Consider the following 17414-nt stretch of genomic DNA (forward strand, 5'->3'; position numbering starts at 1 on the left):
TGTGTGAGGGTTTGAAGGATGAGGACGTGTGAGGGATTGGAGTCTGACAAATTAGACAGTCTAAGGGATGGAGCTGCATGATGGACACGGGTCTGAAAGGACAGGGACGACAGGCAGCTGGGAGGAGGGGGATCTGAGGGAGGGGTATGGATATGAGGGGTGGGAAATACATCATTTGTAAGAGATGGGGATGGGTTTTGTGTGAGAGATGGCAGTCCTGTACAACTAGGAGAATGTGAAGGGAGTATGTTAGGAGGGCATGAGGTGTGTGTATGGGGGGAGGGGGTTGTGAGAATAGTGCAGGGGGATTGAGACTACTGTGGTTGGGAATGGGTCATAGAATGTATGGCAGTGAGAGTTAGATGTATCAGAGTGTGATTTACTGGATACTCCGTTTCATTTACTTGTATTTAGTGTGAAGCTCAGTGTTCTTTTAGGAAATGTTGCATTCTTGCTTTTTAGCTTAGGAATTTCCAACTGTACTATGTATAAAGTTTGGAAAGTGATGTTTAAACAACATCAAACTTAGCTTCCGACTTCAGAGCTGATGTGGAGGGTGGAAAATCATCTCAGAAGCTGAGGAACGGGCTAAAAAAAGTCTGAAAAGATATCAATGGAATCATTGAGAGAAATGCTGGAAGTGAAAGCAGAAATTAACAATGTGCATCAGTTAGAAACAAAAACATGCAAATACAGGGGAGAACAGGTAAATTAAAATCACTAACTTTTCATCCTAATGGGCTGTGAAATGTCCTTGCTGATATTTTTAGGACCGGTTAGATTTTGGTCATGTTCCAAATGATTGGCAAATAACATGGATCAATTATAGTCCTACACCGTTGAAGCAGACCCGTCCATCCAATCAGTCTGTGCTGACCGTTATCACAAATTAAACTGGTCCCATCTGCTTGCACTTGGCCTATATCCCTCCAAATGTTTCATGGCCTTATCCAATGTCTTTTAAACATTCCAAGTGTACCTGTATCCACCACTTCTGGAAGCTCATTCCACATGTGAACCACTGTTTTTAAAAAAAAAATCCTCCTCACGTCTTTTTTAAATCTTGCTCTTCTTATGTTAAAAAATCGGCCCCCCGGTCTTGAAATTTCATACCCTCAGGAAAAGACACTAGCCATTCATCTTATCTGTATCCGTCATGATTTTATAAACCTCTATAAAGTCACCCCTCAACCTCCTAACCAGTGGAGCAAGTCCCAGCTTATCCAGCCTCTCCTTGTAACTCAGACCTTCCATTTCCAACAACATCCAGGTTTTGAACCCTGTCCAATTTAATAATATCCTTCCTATTACAGGGTGACAAGAACTAGACACACTACTGCAGAAGAGGCCTCACCAATGAATTGTACAACTAAACACCTCCTTAACAACCCTGTCTACATGTGATGCAAACTTCAAAGAACTATGTATCTGAACCTCTAAGTCTCTGTGTTCAACAACACTACTGAAGGAGAAATTGACGACTGCAGACACTGGACATTAGAGTCAAAAAGTGTGGTGCTGGAAAAGCAAAGCCAATCAGGCAGCATCTGAGGAGCAGTAGAGTCAGCATTTCCAGCTTAAGCTCTTCATCGCTGTTGACTCTCCTGCTCCTAGGATGTTGCCTGACCAGTTGTGCTTTTCTACTGTCACACCTTTTACACTACTGAAGGCCCTATTGTTTAAGTCCTGCCCTTGGGTTGTTTTACTAAAATGCAATACTGTGCATTTATCCAAATTAAACTCCATCTGCCATTTCTCAGCCCATTCACGTAATTGATCAAGATCTCTTTGTAATCTTAGATAATCTCTTTAAATGTCCACTATACCACCAATTTTGGTGTCATCTGCAAACTTACTAACCATACCTTTTATATTCTCACCTATATCATTTATGTAAATAATAAACAGGAGTATACCCAGCACTGATCCCTGAGGTAACAGGCCTCCAGTCTGAAAAAACAACTCTCCACTATCATTCTGTCTCCTTGCTGTTAAGCCAATTTATATTCCAATGGAAAGCTCACCCTGAATCCCATGTGATCCAACTTTACCAATTAGTCTATGTGGAACTTTGTCAAAAACTTTGCTAAAGTCCAAGTGAACACATCTACTGCTCTCCTCTTACCAATCTTCTAGGTTACTTCCTCAAAAAAGCTCAAATCAAGTTTGTGAGACATGATTTCTTTCGCACAAAACAATGTTATCTATCACTAATCCTTCCTTGACACTCCAAATGCACACAAGTCCTACCTTTTAGAGTCACCTTCGACAACCTACCCACCACTGAAATCAGAGTTCATAGTTCTGATGCTTTTGTAATCCCTTCCTAAACAACAGCACAATATGAGCTAGTCTCCAGTCTTCCTCACCCATGGTTATAGATGATACAATATTTATTTAGATTTGTAGCTCAGGTTGTAGCTCCTCAATTACCTCCATAACTCCCCACAACATCCTGGGATACACTAGATCAGGTTCTCAAGATTTATCCACCTTTATATTTTCCAAGACTTCTAAACATCGATTTCAATAAAGGCATTTTGGTAAAGGATTTTGTTGAAGTTCAACAGGAAGCCACAACCTAGAAATCACAAACTGCTTGGAAGATGAAAAACTAAATGTTCATGTTTCAGGTCATGAGTACTGAATGAAGGGCTGGCAAATAACCAATGAATACTCCAGTCATAATAAGTGAATTAATGTGATGAATGACCTGCACATCATTAGAAGAAGAAGGCTGAAATTGAACCAGACCCAGTGTGGAATGTGTTTGAGACAAAGTGCTGGGATAACACAAAATTGACTCAAAAACAGACTCAAAAATTGAATCTGGGACAGATTCAGGGTTGTACTTTGAGTAGACCAGATCGGAAATCATGGTCAGCAGCAGCACTCTATTTAGGCCATCATATCTGTGTTAACTCTCCAAGATCTACTTAGTGGATCCAATCTCTTACTCTTCTGTTTTTCAATCATTTCTCCATTTCCTTTTTTGAAATATTTATGGTTTTCCTTTCACTTGTATTTTTGGTAGGGCTTGGCTATCTACTCAGGACACTCTGCACAAACAAATCTCTTGACCTCTACAATGTTCTTTTGACTTTAAATGAATGCTCGCCATAAAGTGAAGGGACTGATTTTGCATTATCAAACTCAGAATTGGAACATCTGTTAAATCTCTCATTCGTTATCCTTACTGAGACCAAACTTGTCCTCCTGACTAACCCTTCATACCCTCCTTCTTGGAGTGAAAATTGTCTGAACCCTGACTGATGTGACATTTTCTAAAATAAGGATGGAAAATTAATCTCCGTATTCAAAATGTGTTGAAATCAATTATCATTGAACATTACTGTCACGTTTGCTTTTGTAAGCAATTGAGAAACCCATTTCTTTAAGTATAAGACCTTGTTCTTTCAACACTGTGCATGAACTCTGAAATCTTGAGTGATTTTCAAATTTTATGTTTCATGTACAATTCCTTTTTCTTTGCAGAATGTATCAGCTCACATCTGTTTGTTCAATATTTCATCCAATACCTGTCTACACCATGCAAGTAGTCTGTTAACTTTCTCTGTCATCATCATGATTAATTGCTCTGCTTGTTTTTATTTTATCTGACTGTTGGTTTTATGCTTCCTATAACTGCATCCTGCTCATTTGTAAATATATAAAAGTACATTAGGTACTTATCAATTGCGATAGTGTGCACATGATTTGGACATTAGGTTCATTGATCACTAGAACATGGCAGCACTAATATATTTGTAGATGCCTGAATCATGACCTGAACTCCAAACTGATTGATCCTGTACTTGACTAAGGACTGATTGACGTGAAAAAGGGAAGCTTAGCCATATAGTGAACAGTGAGACTTCAAAATCTGAATTGCAGCATGCAAGTTCTTCACTAGAGCAGAGGAACTGAATTACTTAATTAATATAACAAAACAAAGAACTGTTGATTCTGGAAATGTGAAACAAAAACAAAATTGCTGGAGAAAATCAGCAGATCTGGCAACATCTGTGGAAAGAAACCAGAGTTAATGTTTCAAGTCCAGTGATTCTTCTACAGAACTGTTCTGACATAGCTGACACTACTTGACACAGCTTCTGTTCCTCATTACGTTTGCTAGATTATATTCAGAGTCTCCTCATTCAGTAACCTATCAGGGCTCCATGTCTTTTTAAAATGTTGAGTTCATCATTATTTCCAGTACTGCTTCCAGACACACATTTTAAAATAAGAATTATGGGATATGGGTCTTACTGGAAAGGCCATCATTTATTGTTTTGAGAAGGTGGCAGTGAGCTGCCTGCATGAACTACTGCAGGCAATGATGGTTACAGTTTGGAGGAGAGTGCCTACATTGGCAAAAGTTGCAACTTTGGAAGGTGTTGCCAGGGAGACCTAGTAGGTTGCTACAGTGCATCTTGTGGGTGGAACACACTTATATCACTTTTCATTGATGGTGAACTTAATGGACGTTGGAAGTGTCAGATAGTGGTTTTTTTGGACATTTTTGGAGCTGGACTCAAACCACGCATTTGGAGAGTATTCCATCACAATGTTAACCTGTACATTGTAGGTGGTGGACAGCCTCGGATAACCAGGAGATGACTGACTTCATAGCCACAGTGTTTGTTTGGCTGGTTTACTTCAGTATTTGGACAATGGTAACCCCCAGAATATTGATAGTGTGGGATTCAGCATTGGAGATGATCATTTTCTGACACGTGTGGCATGAATGTCATTTGCCACTTCATCAGCTCAAGTCGGAATGTTGTCAATGAGCTTGCTACACTTGGACATTGATTGCTTATGTATCTGAGGAGTCACTAATGAAGTGAACATTGTGCAATCATCTGCGAGCACCCTCATTTCCAACTTTATGATGGACATTAGGCCATTGATGAAGCAACTGAAGATTGTTGGATCTTGGGCACTACCCCAAGGAACTCCTGCCAAGATGTGCTGGGCTGAGATGGTTGACCTCTGACAACCAATACCATCTTCTTTTATGTTAGACATGACTTTAACCAGCAGACCATTGCCCACCATATTGTTTTGATAGCCAATCATAAATTACCAGACCTGTTTGAAATCTATTCCATTTAACACAGTAAAGTATCCTTGCTGTGAAAATGGAAGTTTGTCTCTATGAGGACTGTGCATTCATCATACCTACAGATATTGTCATGAACAGATGTGGCTGCTACAAATGCAGATAAGGTCAAGTAGATTTTTCCCGCTTGTTAGTTCCTTCATATCTGTTGCAAGCTCCATCTAGTAGGTATGTCTTTCAGGGTGCAGCTAGCCTGGTCAATCATGGTGCTACCATGATGAATGTTGAAGTCCCCCATTAAGAGTATATTGTACTCTTGCCACCTGAATGAGCCCTCCAAGTGGTGTTCATCAGCTCAGCAGCACAGTACAATATTTCCTTGCCCAAGTTTGACTTGATGCCATGAGACTTCACAGGATCCAAAGTCAGTGTAGAGGACTCTGAAGGCAACTTCCTCCCAACAGTACATCACTGTGCCACCACCTCTGCTGGGTGTTTTGGTGGTAGGACAGATGTACCTAGGAATTCTGATGTTGTCTGGAACATTGTAAGAATGACTGTGTCGGAGTGTTGCTTGACTGGTCCGTGGGACAACTCTTCAGATTTTGGCATAAGTCTTCAGGAGGGAAGGTCATCAGAGGTGTGTGTTGTCATTTCTGTTGTCTTGATTACAAGGCTAAGCAATGTCACAAAGAACTAAGCACATTTTAGAAGCTATTTAAGGGTCAACTGTATTGCTCTGGATTTAGAGATCTACATTTGGCCCACACTAGTTGGGGATATTTCTAAGGGACATGAATGAACCAAATGGTTTGTATGAACATTGACAGTGTTTTGAGTTCATCAGTAGAGTAGCTTTTAATTCCTGGTTGATAAATTAATTTCAGTTTTCGCTGTCTATTTTGTGGTGCGTTTGGAGCCCACATTCCCAGAGGTGTACTTGGTTTACTAGTCTATTGATAATGCTATTACTCCATCACCTCCCCCTAGTTCTGGGCCTTCAATCCGCAGTATAACCACCAGGAATTTGTCAAGACCTGTGACCCTGGCTGTATACAGTGCCTTCTACAGTTTTATGGAATGAACCGTGTTGGCCAAAGACCAGCATTTTGCTGTGGGCCTCAGAAGGCGGTACGAGTGGATTATCTGCCCAGTACCTCTGCCTCATGGTTGCAAATGCATCAGCTTTGTGAAGGAATGAGCTGGGCTCTCACATTATTGACTGCGAAGATGTTTGTGGTTGTGGAGCTACCGATACTGATTGCTTGTTTAATTGTTCACTATTCACCAGTGGAAGTTGCAGAATTTAGATGTGATTTGTTGGTTGTGACATTGCTTAGCTTTGTGTATGGCATACTGCTTCTGAAGAATTCAGCTATCCTGACTGGATTGCTGTCTTCAAAAGTGCACAAATTGGTGCAATTGACAGATTATGTTTAATGCAGAGAAATGTGAAATAATTCATTTTAGTAGGAAGAGGTTAGAGACTTAGGATAAATAGACAAACTCTTTTCGATGGGGTCGGGGAGTCCAGAACTAGAGGGCATAAGTTTAGGGTGAGAGGGGAAAGATATAAAAGAGACCTGAGGGGCAACTTTTTCACGCAGAGGGTGGTGCGTGTATGGGATAGGCTGCCAGAGGAAGTGCCAGAGGCTAGTACAATTGCAACATTTAAAAAGGCATCTGGATGGGTATATGAATAGGAAGGGTTTAGAGGGATATAGCTGGGTGTTGGCAGGTGGGACTAGATTAGTTTGGGATATCTGGTCAGCATGGATGAGTTGGACCGAAGGGTTTGTTTCCATGCTGTGCATCTCTATGACTCTATGGCAATAAAGAATATAATTCTAAAGGGGATGCAGGAGCAAAGGGAACTGGGGGTATGTGTGTACCAATTATTGAAGGCAGGGGGACAGATCTTGAGAAAATACAAATAAAGCATAACAGGCTGGGATTATAAATAAAGGCACAATGTACAAAAGCAAGGAAGTTTTGGTGAATATTTAGAAAACACTAGTCAGTCTTCATCTGGAGTATTGAGCTGTATTCTGGGCATCACACTTTAGGAGCGATGTGAAGGTAATGCGAGAGGTGCAAGAAAGATTCATTAAGATAATTCCAGGCATAAGAGACTTCAGCTCCATGAGTAGATTGGTGTAGTTTGGATTGTTCTCCTGAGACAAGGGAAAGTTGAGAAATCCTCTGATGGACTTATGCAAAATTATGAAACACTTAGACAATGTGGATAGACAAAAACTTCTCACCAGTGAAAGGGTTAACTAAAAGTTTGAGCAATTACCAAACATCAAACAAAATCTTTTTATTGTAGTGAGTGGGCTTGGACTGTTTTCCCTGGAGCGTCAGAGGCTGAGGGATGACCTTATTGAGGTTTACAAAACTATGGGGGGCCTGGATAGGGTAAATAGGCAAAGTTTTTTCTCTGGGGTCAGGGAGTCCAGAACTAGAAGGCATAGGCTTAGGGTGAGAGGGGGAAAGATATAAAAGAAACCTACGGGACAACTTTTTCACACAGAGGGTGGTACGTGCATGGAATGAGCTGCCAGAGGAAGTGGTGGAGGCTGATACAATTGCAAGATTTAAGAGGTATTTGGATGGGTATATGAATAGGAAGGGTTTGGAGGGATGTGGGCTGGGTGCTGGCAGGTGGGACTAGATTGGGTTTGGGATATCTGGTCGGCATGGACAGGTTGGACCGAAGGGTCTGTTTCCATGCTGTACATCTCTGTGACTCTCTGGTTAGGATATAGAATACACTAAGTGTGAGTTTGGGCAGATTCAATTATGGCTTTCAAGAGGGAATTCGATCATTAACTGAGGAAAAAAAAATTCAGGACGACTGGGATTAGTCATAGAATCATAGAGAAGTACAGCACAGAAACAGACCCTTCAGTCCAACTCATCCATGCAACCAGATATCCTAACTTATTTTAGTTTTAAACTCCATCTGCCATTCCTCGGCCCATTCACTCAATCGATCAAGATCTCTTTGTAATCTTAGATAACCTCCTTAACTGTCCACTTTTTTGGTGTCATCTGCAAACTTACGAACCATATCTTCTATATTCTCATCTAAATCATTTATATAAATGGTAAACAGAAGTAGAATTAGAGGGAGTCAATTTAAAATGGAAATGAGGAGACATTTCTTCAGCCAGAGAATGGTGGGCCTGTGGAATTCATTGCCGCAGAGCACAGTGGAGACAGAGACGTTAAATGTCTTCAAGGCAGAGATTGATAAATTCTTAATCTCGCAAGGAATTAAGAGCTACGGGGAGAGGATGGGTAAGTGGCATTGAAATACCCATTAGCCATGATTGAATGGCAGAGTGGACTCGATGGGCCGAATGGCTTTACCTCAACTACTATGGCTTATGGTCTTATTTACCAGCACTTGGCCCATATACCTCTAGACCTTTTCTATTCATATACCCATTCAGATGTCTTTTAAATGTTGCAATTGTACTAGCCACCACCACTTCCTCTAGCAGTTCATTTCATACGTGTACCACCACCCTCTGCATGAAACAGTTGCCCCTTAGGTCCCTTTTATATCTTTCCCCTCTTACCCTAAACCTATGCCCTCCAGTTCTGGACTCCCCCCACCCCAGGGAAAAGACCTTGTCTGTTTACCCTAGCCATGTCCCTCATGATTTTATAAACCTCTATAAGGTCACCCCTCACCCTCTGAAACTCCAGGGAGAACAGCCCAGCCTATTCAGCCTCTTCCTATAGCTCAAATCCTGCAATCATGGCAACATCCGTGTATATCTTTTCTGAGCCCTTTCAAATTTCACAACATCTTTCCGAGAGGAAGGGATCAGAATTGCATGCAATATTCCAAAAGTGGCCAAACCAATGTCCTGTACAGCCGCAATATGACCTCCCAATTCCTATACTCAGTGCTCTGACCAATAAAGGAAAACATACCAAACACCGCCTTCACTATCCTATCTACCTGCGACTCCACTTTCAAGGAGTATGAACCGAAAGTATGAACCTGCACTCCAAGGTCTCTTTGTTCAGCAGCACTCCCTAGGACCTTACTGCTAAGGGTATAAGTCCTGCTAAGATTTGCTTTTACAAAATGCAACACCTCGCATTTATCTGAATTAAACTCCATCCACCACTCGTCAGCCCATTGGCCCATCTGATTAAGATCCTGTTGTACTGTCAGGTAACCTTCTTTGCTGTCCACTACACCTCCGATTTTGGTGTCATCTGCAAACTTACTGACAATCCCTCCAATGTTCATATCCATATATTTTATATAAATGATGAAAACTGTTGAACCCATCACCGATCCTTATGCCACTTTATTGGTCATGGGCTTTCAGTCTGAAATGCAACCCTCCACCACCACCCCTGCCTTCTACTTTTGAGCCAGTTCTGTATCCAAATGGCTAATTTTCCCATGTACAGTTCTGTATCCAAATGGCTAGTTCTCTCTGTATTTCATGAAATCTAAACTTGCTAATCAGTCTCCCTTGTCGAAACCTGACTGAAGTTCATGTAGATCATGTCCACGGCTCTGCCCTCATCAATTACCTTTGTTACTTCTTCAGAAAACCCAATCAAATTTGTGAGACATGTTTCTCACACACAAAGCCATGCTGACTATCCCTAATCAGTCTTTGCCTTTCCAAATACATGTAAATCCTGTCCCTCAGGATTCCTTCCAACAACTTGTCCACTCAGGCTCACTGGTTGATAGCTCTCCAGCTTCTCCTCACCACCTTTCTCAAATAGTGGCACCACGTTAGCCAACTTTCAATCTTCCGGCACCTCACCTGTGACTATCAGTGATCTTAGCAAGAGGCCCAGTAATCAGTTCCCTAGCTTCCCAGAGTTCTAAGGTACACCATATCAGGTCCTAGGGATTTATTCACTTTTATGCATTTCAAGACATCCAGCAGCACCACCTCTGTAATATGGACATTTTTCATGCTGTCACCATCTATTCCCCACATTCTATATCTTTCATGTCCTTCTCAACAGTAGGGTGATCATCGCTTCGTTATTTCTCAGTTCCACCCAAATAACCTCCCTGAATGTATTCCCAGGAATATCCTCCTTAAGAACAGCTGTAATGCTATCCCTTATCAATCCCCCTGCAAACCCCCCCCCCACCCCACCCCCAATCCTTTCTGTAGCATTTGTATTCTGGAACATTGAGCTGATAGTCCTGTCCATCTCTGAGCCATGTTTCTTTAATCGCTATGATATCCCAGCCCCATATTCCTAACCATGCCGAATTCATTTGCCTTCCCTGTTAGGCCTCTAGCATTGAAGTTAATGCAGTTTGATTTATCAGTCCTACCTTGTTCTTTGCTTTGTTCCTTCCCTCCCTGACTGTTTGACTTGCTCTCTTTCCCAGCTGTTCCAGTCTCAGATTGATCTCTTTCCTCACTATTTCTCTGGGTCCACGTGCTCCCACCATACTAGTTTAAATCCTCCCGGCAGTCCTAGCAAATCTCCCTACCAGTATATTAGTCCCCTTTCAATTCAGCATAATCCGTCCTCCTTGAACAGGTCACTTCTACCCCAGAAGAGACTCCAATGATCCAAAAATATGAACCCTTCTCCAAGGCACCAGCTCCTCAGCCATGCATTCATCTGCTGTATTGTCCTATTTCTACCCTCACTAGTTCATAGCACTAGGAGTAATCCAGATATTACTACCCTTAAGGACCTCCTTTTTAAATTCCTGTCTAGCTTTTCATATTCTCCCTTCAGAAACTCATCCTTTTCCCTCCCTACGTTGTTGGTACCAATGTGTACAATGCCCTCCCCTTTGAGAATATTCTGCCCCCTCTTTGAGATATCCTTGATCTTGGCACCAGAGAGGCAACATACCATTCTGTTCTCTCACTGCTAGCTGCAGAAACGGCTGTCTGTGCCTCTGACTAGACAGTACCCTATCACAGTCCATCGATCGGAACCTGACATATCCTTCATTACATTATGGCCCATCTGGATACCAGAACCTTAGCTGTTCATCTAACATTCCCCTGAGAGACGATCACCCCCTTCAATTTCCAAAGCAGCATACTTATTTGAAATGGAGATAGCCACAGAAGACTCCTGTACTACCTGCCTATCTCTTACCTTTCCTGGAGTTAACCCATCTATGTGACTGTATCTGTGGCTTTTCGCCCTTTCTTTAACTGTCTCACTCATAAATTCCTCATTGCCTCTAACTTTCACTCCAAACGATCCATTCACTCTGATAGGATTCGCCACCAAAGACGCTTTCTGCAGACATAATCGTCAGTAACATGTAATAGGTCCCTAAATTCTTACATCTGACAAGAAGAGCATTATCACTCTACTAAAGGCCATCTTTGCTCCTTCACAATCTACAGACATAGAAAATAGCACCATCTTTTTGCTCTTCAACAGTGCTCCAGGTTAACTTACTACTTGTGGTTTATATTTTTAAAATTTAATCCAGAGACAGATTCCAATAAAACATATAATCAAGAAAGAATCCACTTTACTCACTACTGTAGACTTATAGCGAAGTTAGCGGAAGAGTCGTATTCAATAAATTACTCTTTCAGAGAGTGACCACAGACACAACTTTTTGAATGCCTTCCTATCCTGCAGCCGTCTCTTTATTCCATGAATCCCCATTCATGCCTTTCTGGGCTGAACCAGACACAATTCTGATTGGTATCTGACTACCTTATATCACCCGTATCATGCTTGAGATGTTTAACATCAGAAAGAATTGGAAAAGAGGTCTTTAATTATTGTATTTTAAAGCATTTTGTATTTTTTTTAAAAAAGGGACAGTGTACGGATGGGTACACTGAATTAATAAAAGCTGCTTTCTCTAAAGACTGTACAGGGAGCCTGGAGCAATAGATCTTTATCAGTGTTTATGCTCCAGTCAAGCCTCTACCTATCATATTATTTCATCTATTAGTTTCAGTACGTCTGTTTATTCCTTTCTAACTTAGATGCTTGAGGTCACATTGATGTATAGCTAAGTGTTCAGGTCAGGGTAAGAGTTACTATCATCCAGGTGATTATGGTTAGAGTTCCTGCATTAACTGTGAAAGTAAACAACTTGAAACAGGTCGGTAGAAATGTGCCCTAACGATCTTCGAGCAGTCATTGTGGGAAATCTCTTGTTGCTTCTCACTGCCTGGAATAGCTTTAGGAAATAGGATGTATCAAAAATAAATAGTTAATGGGCTATATTTAGGTTATAGGTATCTGATCTTGGTAAAGCAGTAATTTTTACCCCAAGCAGTAACACTAATCTTTTTTATGCCTCACATGGAGCATCGAGTGCCAAGCACTCAAAAGTATCGTTACCATTTACCATGAAAGGCTGGCAGTTTATAACCCAGCAAGTTAAATTCAACTATTGAATTTTTCATCTGCCAGGCATGTGGGGACTTTCCATGTAAATATATTTTTGAAATAAATTTGAATGGTTGCCAATAGCAGCCGTGAAAACAGGCCTAACATTTCCAACATTAATAAGTTCTTTTTATAGTTGTACAGTGCCCAGAAGACAATTTGCAACAGCACACGTCCAACATTATTGCAGTGTTCCTCATGCTGTAGGCACAAGGAGAAGGAGGTAACATACTACTATGGATATAAATATCTAAAATAGGAGCAAAAGTAGAACATTTGTCCACCCAAACCTGCTCTATCATTCAATAAGATCATGGCTGATCTGTTTCAGGTTTGAATTCCACACTCCTATTTACCCCTTTGATTTCCCAGTCTAACAAGAATCTATTCAGCTCTGATTTTTAAAAAAAATTTGATGACCCAATATCCACCACCTCCTTAGACAGAGAATTCCAAAGTCTCTCAAATCTCTGGAATGTAGTGCAGCAAGGTATGAAATTGTTCACTTTGGCAGGAAGAATGAAAAGGCATGGAGAACAACTGATTAGGGATAGTCAGCGTGGCTTTGTGTTTGTGAAATCATGTCTCACGAACTTGATTGAGTTTTTTGAAGAAGTAATGAAGAGGATTGATGAGGATAGAGTGGTGGGTTGATCTATATGGACTTCAGTAAGGCGTTCGACATGCTTCCTTATGGGAGACTGATTAGCAAGGTTAGATCTCATGGAATATAGGGAGAACTAGCCATTTAGGTACAGAACTGGCTCAAAGGTAGAAGACAGAGGCTGATGATAGAGGGTTGTGTTTCAGACTGGAGGCCTGTGTGTTATGAAGTTGAAGGCATGAACTGTACCTTTGAGAGTGAAAACAGAAAAGCTGGCAGGCAACTGTCATGTGACTGACTAAAAGCACAAAGTTTACTGGACAGTTTGAAGATGTAACATTTTGCTGTGATCTAGATATCAGTTGTTTTCACAGTAGTTCAAATTTAACCAGTTTAAATTATGCACCAACATACTAAAACCCAATCAAATTTGAATTTTACTGTTTTGACAACATTGAACCAATGAGATGATCCAATGTTTTGGGGTATAAAAAGCTAGCATTTTGGACAATTAGCTAGAGAAAGAGCACCTTCTGCCATTGAACAACTGCTATTCAAAACACTCTCTAAAAGGTATCTTTTTATATGAAACATTTTTGCAGGAGAAGATTGAAGACGACCCAGGAGGATCGACATTGCTGTCTGGTTTTGAAAATCGATTTGCTGTAAATTTATTAGGTGCTTTATCCGATTGGTATATTGTTACAGAGTGGGAGATAGATAACAAATTTTGAAGAGAAAGGGGACGTGAAGTTGTAAATAGTTGTTGTTTAGTATTCTCTTTTAGAGTTAAAGAATAAATTGTTACTTTTTTCTTTAAATAGTGGAATTGGGTAGTTTTCTGTCACTCATACTTTAACAGATTACGAGGCGGGGTGAGCTTTTTTGTGTTTGGTTTAATTAGCAGAAGGGTTCACTGCCGTGTTGTAACATGTGGCAGTCCACTGGTCACAAGGATCGGTGCTGGGTCCACTACTTTTCATCATTTATATAAATGATTTGCATGTGAACATAGGAGGTATAATCAGTAAGTTTGCAGATGACTCCAAAATCAGAGATGTAGTGGACAGCAAAGGAAGTTACCTCAGCTTACAACGGGATCTTGATCAGATAGGCCAATGGGCTGAGGGGTAGCAGATGGAGTTTAATTTAGATAAATATGAGGTGCTGCATTTTGGAAAAGCAAATCAGAACTGGACTTATACACTTAATGGTAAGGTCCTAGGAAGTGTGGCTGAACAAAGAGACCTCAGAGTGCAGGTTTATAGTTCTTTGCAAGTAAAGTTGATAGGATAGTGAAGAAGGCTTTTGGTATGCTTTCCTTTATTGGTCAGAGCATTAAGTATAGGGGTTGGGAGGTCATGTTGCGGGCATATAGGACATTGGTTTGGCCACTTTTGGAATATTGCATGCGATCCTGGTCTCCTTGCAGGATGTTGTGAAACCTGAAAGGGTTCAGAAAAGATTTACAAGGATGTTGCCAGGGTTGGAGGATTTGAGCTAAAGGCTGAATAGGCTGGGGCTATTTTCTAACCTGGAGCGTCAGAGGCGGTGGGGTGACCTCATAGAGGTTTATAAAATCATGGGGGGCATGGATAGGATAAACAGACGAGGTCTTTTCCCTGGGGTGAGGGAGTCCAGAACTAGAGGGCATGGGTTTTGGGTGAGAGGGGACAGATATAAAAGAGACCTAAGGAGCAACTGTTTCATACAGAGAGTGGTGTGTGTATGGAATGAGCTGCCAGAGGAAGTGGTGGAGGCTAGTACAATTGCAACATTTAAAAGGCATCTGAATGGGTATATGAATAGGAAGAGTTTAGAGGGATATGGGCCGGGTGCTGGCAAATGGGGCTAGATTGGGTTGAGATATCTGGTTGACATGGATAAGTTGGACCAAAGGGTCTGTTTCTGTGCTGGACTTCTTTGACTCAAACTGCACAGTTTCCAAGTGCAAAAGTCAGTGTATGGATCGCAACTTTCAATCTCAATGACTTTGACAAAATAACTGAGTTTGTTCCCAAAATAAAACTAATTTGAAATATAAGCTGTGAGAACACAGGCAAGACAAGTGAAATGAGTGGGCAACATGATAGGGAAGTATAAAGTTATTCACTGAGTAATAAGAATAGAAACATTTTTTTTAAATGGCTTGTAATTTATAAATATTGATGTTGAGAGAAACTTAGATGTATTCATAAGAGAAAAATGTTAACGTGGACACAAGCAAGGGAATTGGCATTTTGATCTTATTGCAAAGAAATTAATGTACAAGAAGAGGGATGCCTCGGTACAGTTAATATAGGGATTTGGTGAAGCCTTATGTGTACTGTGCAGTTTGATCTCTATCTATGGAAAGAAGTATTTGCATTGGAGATATTACAGTGGTGAACCTGAGAAAATTGGGCTGATTCCTTCTGAGTTTAGAAGAATGAGACATTCCCAGCCATCTCAAGTTTGTAGTTTAGGGTGGCATGGTGGCACAGTGCTTAGCACTGCCTCCTCACAGTGCCAGAGATCCTGGTTCAGTTCCTGCCTCAGGCAACTGTCTGTGTTGAGTTTGCATGTTCTTCCCATGTCTGTGTGGGTTTCCTCCGGGTGCTCCGGTTTCCTCCCACAGTCCAAAGATATGCAGGTTAGGTGAATTGGCCATGCTAAATTGCCCGTAGTGTTAGGTGAAGGGGTAAATGTGGGGGAATGGGTCTGGGTAGGTTGCTCTTCGGAGGGTCGGTATGAACTTGTTGGGCTGAAGTGCCTGTTTCCAGACTGTAAGTAACCTAATCTAATCTAATCATGATCACATTGAAACATAAGAATTTGTTGCAGTTAACAGGGGCACCATTAAGGAATTGTTTCCCCTTGTTGGGTAATGTAAGACACTGTTTCATAGAGTACAGATTGATCATTTATAATGGAGATGGAGAGAAATTTCTTCCCTTGGAGAGTTGTGAATCTTTGGAATTTTCTACTCTAGAGGGCTGTGGATGCATGCTTATTGAATATATTGAAGGCTGAGATTAATTTCTGGCCTGGCAGAAAAGAAATGGGCGGCACGGTGGCACAGTGGTTAGCACTGCTGCCTCGCAGCGTCAGAGACTCGGGTTCAATTCCCGACTCAGGCGACTGACTGTGTGGAGTTTGCACATTCTCCCTGTGCCTACGTGGGTTTCCTCCGGGTGCTCCGGTTTCCTCCCACAGTCCAAAAAAATGTGCAGATTAGGTGAGTTGGCCATGCTAAATTGCCCATCGTCTTAGGTTAAGGGGTAAATGCAGGGGAATGGGTCTGGCTGGGTTGCGCTTCAGCAGGTCGGTGTGGACTTGTTGGGCCAAAGGGCCTGTTTCCACACTCTAAGTAATCTAAGAAAATCTAATCTCATCTAATCTAAGAAATATTGGGCATGAAGGAGTAAAAGAAGTTAGGATAAAAGATTAACAATGATTGCATGAATGGTAGAGCCTGCTCAGGGAACTATATGATTCACTCCTATTTCTTATGCAGTTAGGCCAATGTATTCTGCTCCACGGTGTTAGTTTCTGGATAAAAATAGTTACATTCAATTAACAAGTAGTGCACAGCAAGGTTGCTTACACAAGATGCTGTTTATATTCACTTATTGCCCTCCTAGCTCAGGGAACTTCCAAAATTATGGCAATGTAAGTCATATCCTGCTTCCCTATATCTCAGCTGGAAAACTGAAAAAAGAGAGTTATTAAAAGAATTAAATAACAAACCTAGACACAGGCATCTGACTTAAATTACTATTGCTGCACATACGCAAAATGTCCAATCAAGCCTGCTCAACCATGTCTGATTTTCCACCCTCGGTCGACTTTCATACCCTACTCACAACTTGGAGAAAAAAAATTATCCTGTGCTCAATCCTAAGTGGCTGATTCCTGACTGAAAAGTAGTTCTGTGCTTTAAGAACCTATACTTCTGGATAGCAGCCTCTCAGCATTTTCCCTATCAAACGTCAAGAATTTTAGATCTTAACCTCAAATATTAATGAAATCTCCTCTTGTGCCTCTCAATACCAGAAAATATTATTTGATCTCTCCTCACTTGATGACTCTCTCATCCCGGGAATTAATTTAGCAAAAACTTTGTTCCTCCTCTTGACATCCCATTCCCATTCTTAACCTTGTTAACTGGATTCATGCAATGAAAACTTTTCCCCTTGTCAGCTGACCTTGCATACTGAATGCTTCCAATATTGTTAAGTGGCTTTACATAATGACTGTTTTTCCACCTTGTTAACCTATTACCCTTGTCTCCAACACCCCAATGTTAACTGAAATTCTTACTTGATCTGAGTCAGCTGAACCTTTTGTTTCATAAAACTCAACTTTCCCTGT

General features: G+C 41.1%; 1 protein-coding gene across 1 annotated transcript in view; it reads left to right on the top strand.

Annotated features, from left to right (window-relative positions):
- The window catches only part of usta (uronyl 2-sulfotransferase a), a 93750-nt gene that overhangs the window by 941 nt on the left and 75395 nt on the right, over window positions 1-17414 (top strand). The window lies entirely within an intron of this gene.

The sequence above is a fragment of the Hemiscyllium ocellatum genome, chromosome 10 (genome assembly GCF_020745735.1).
Source record: "Hemiscyllium ocellatum isolate sHemOce1 chromosome 10, sHemOce1.pat.X.cur, whole genome shotgun sequence".
NCBI classification, from domain to species: domain Eukaryota; kingdom Metazoa; phylum Chordata; class Chondrichthyes; order Orectolobiformes; family Hemiscylliidae; genus Hemiscyllium; species Hemiscyllium ocellatum.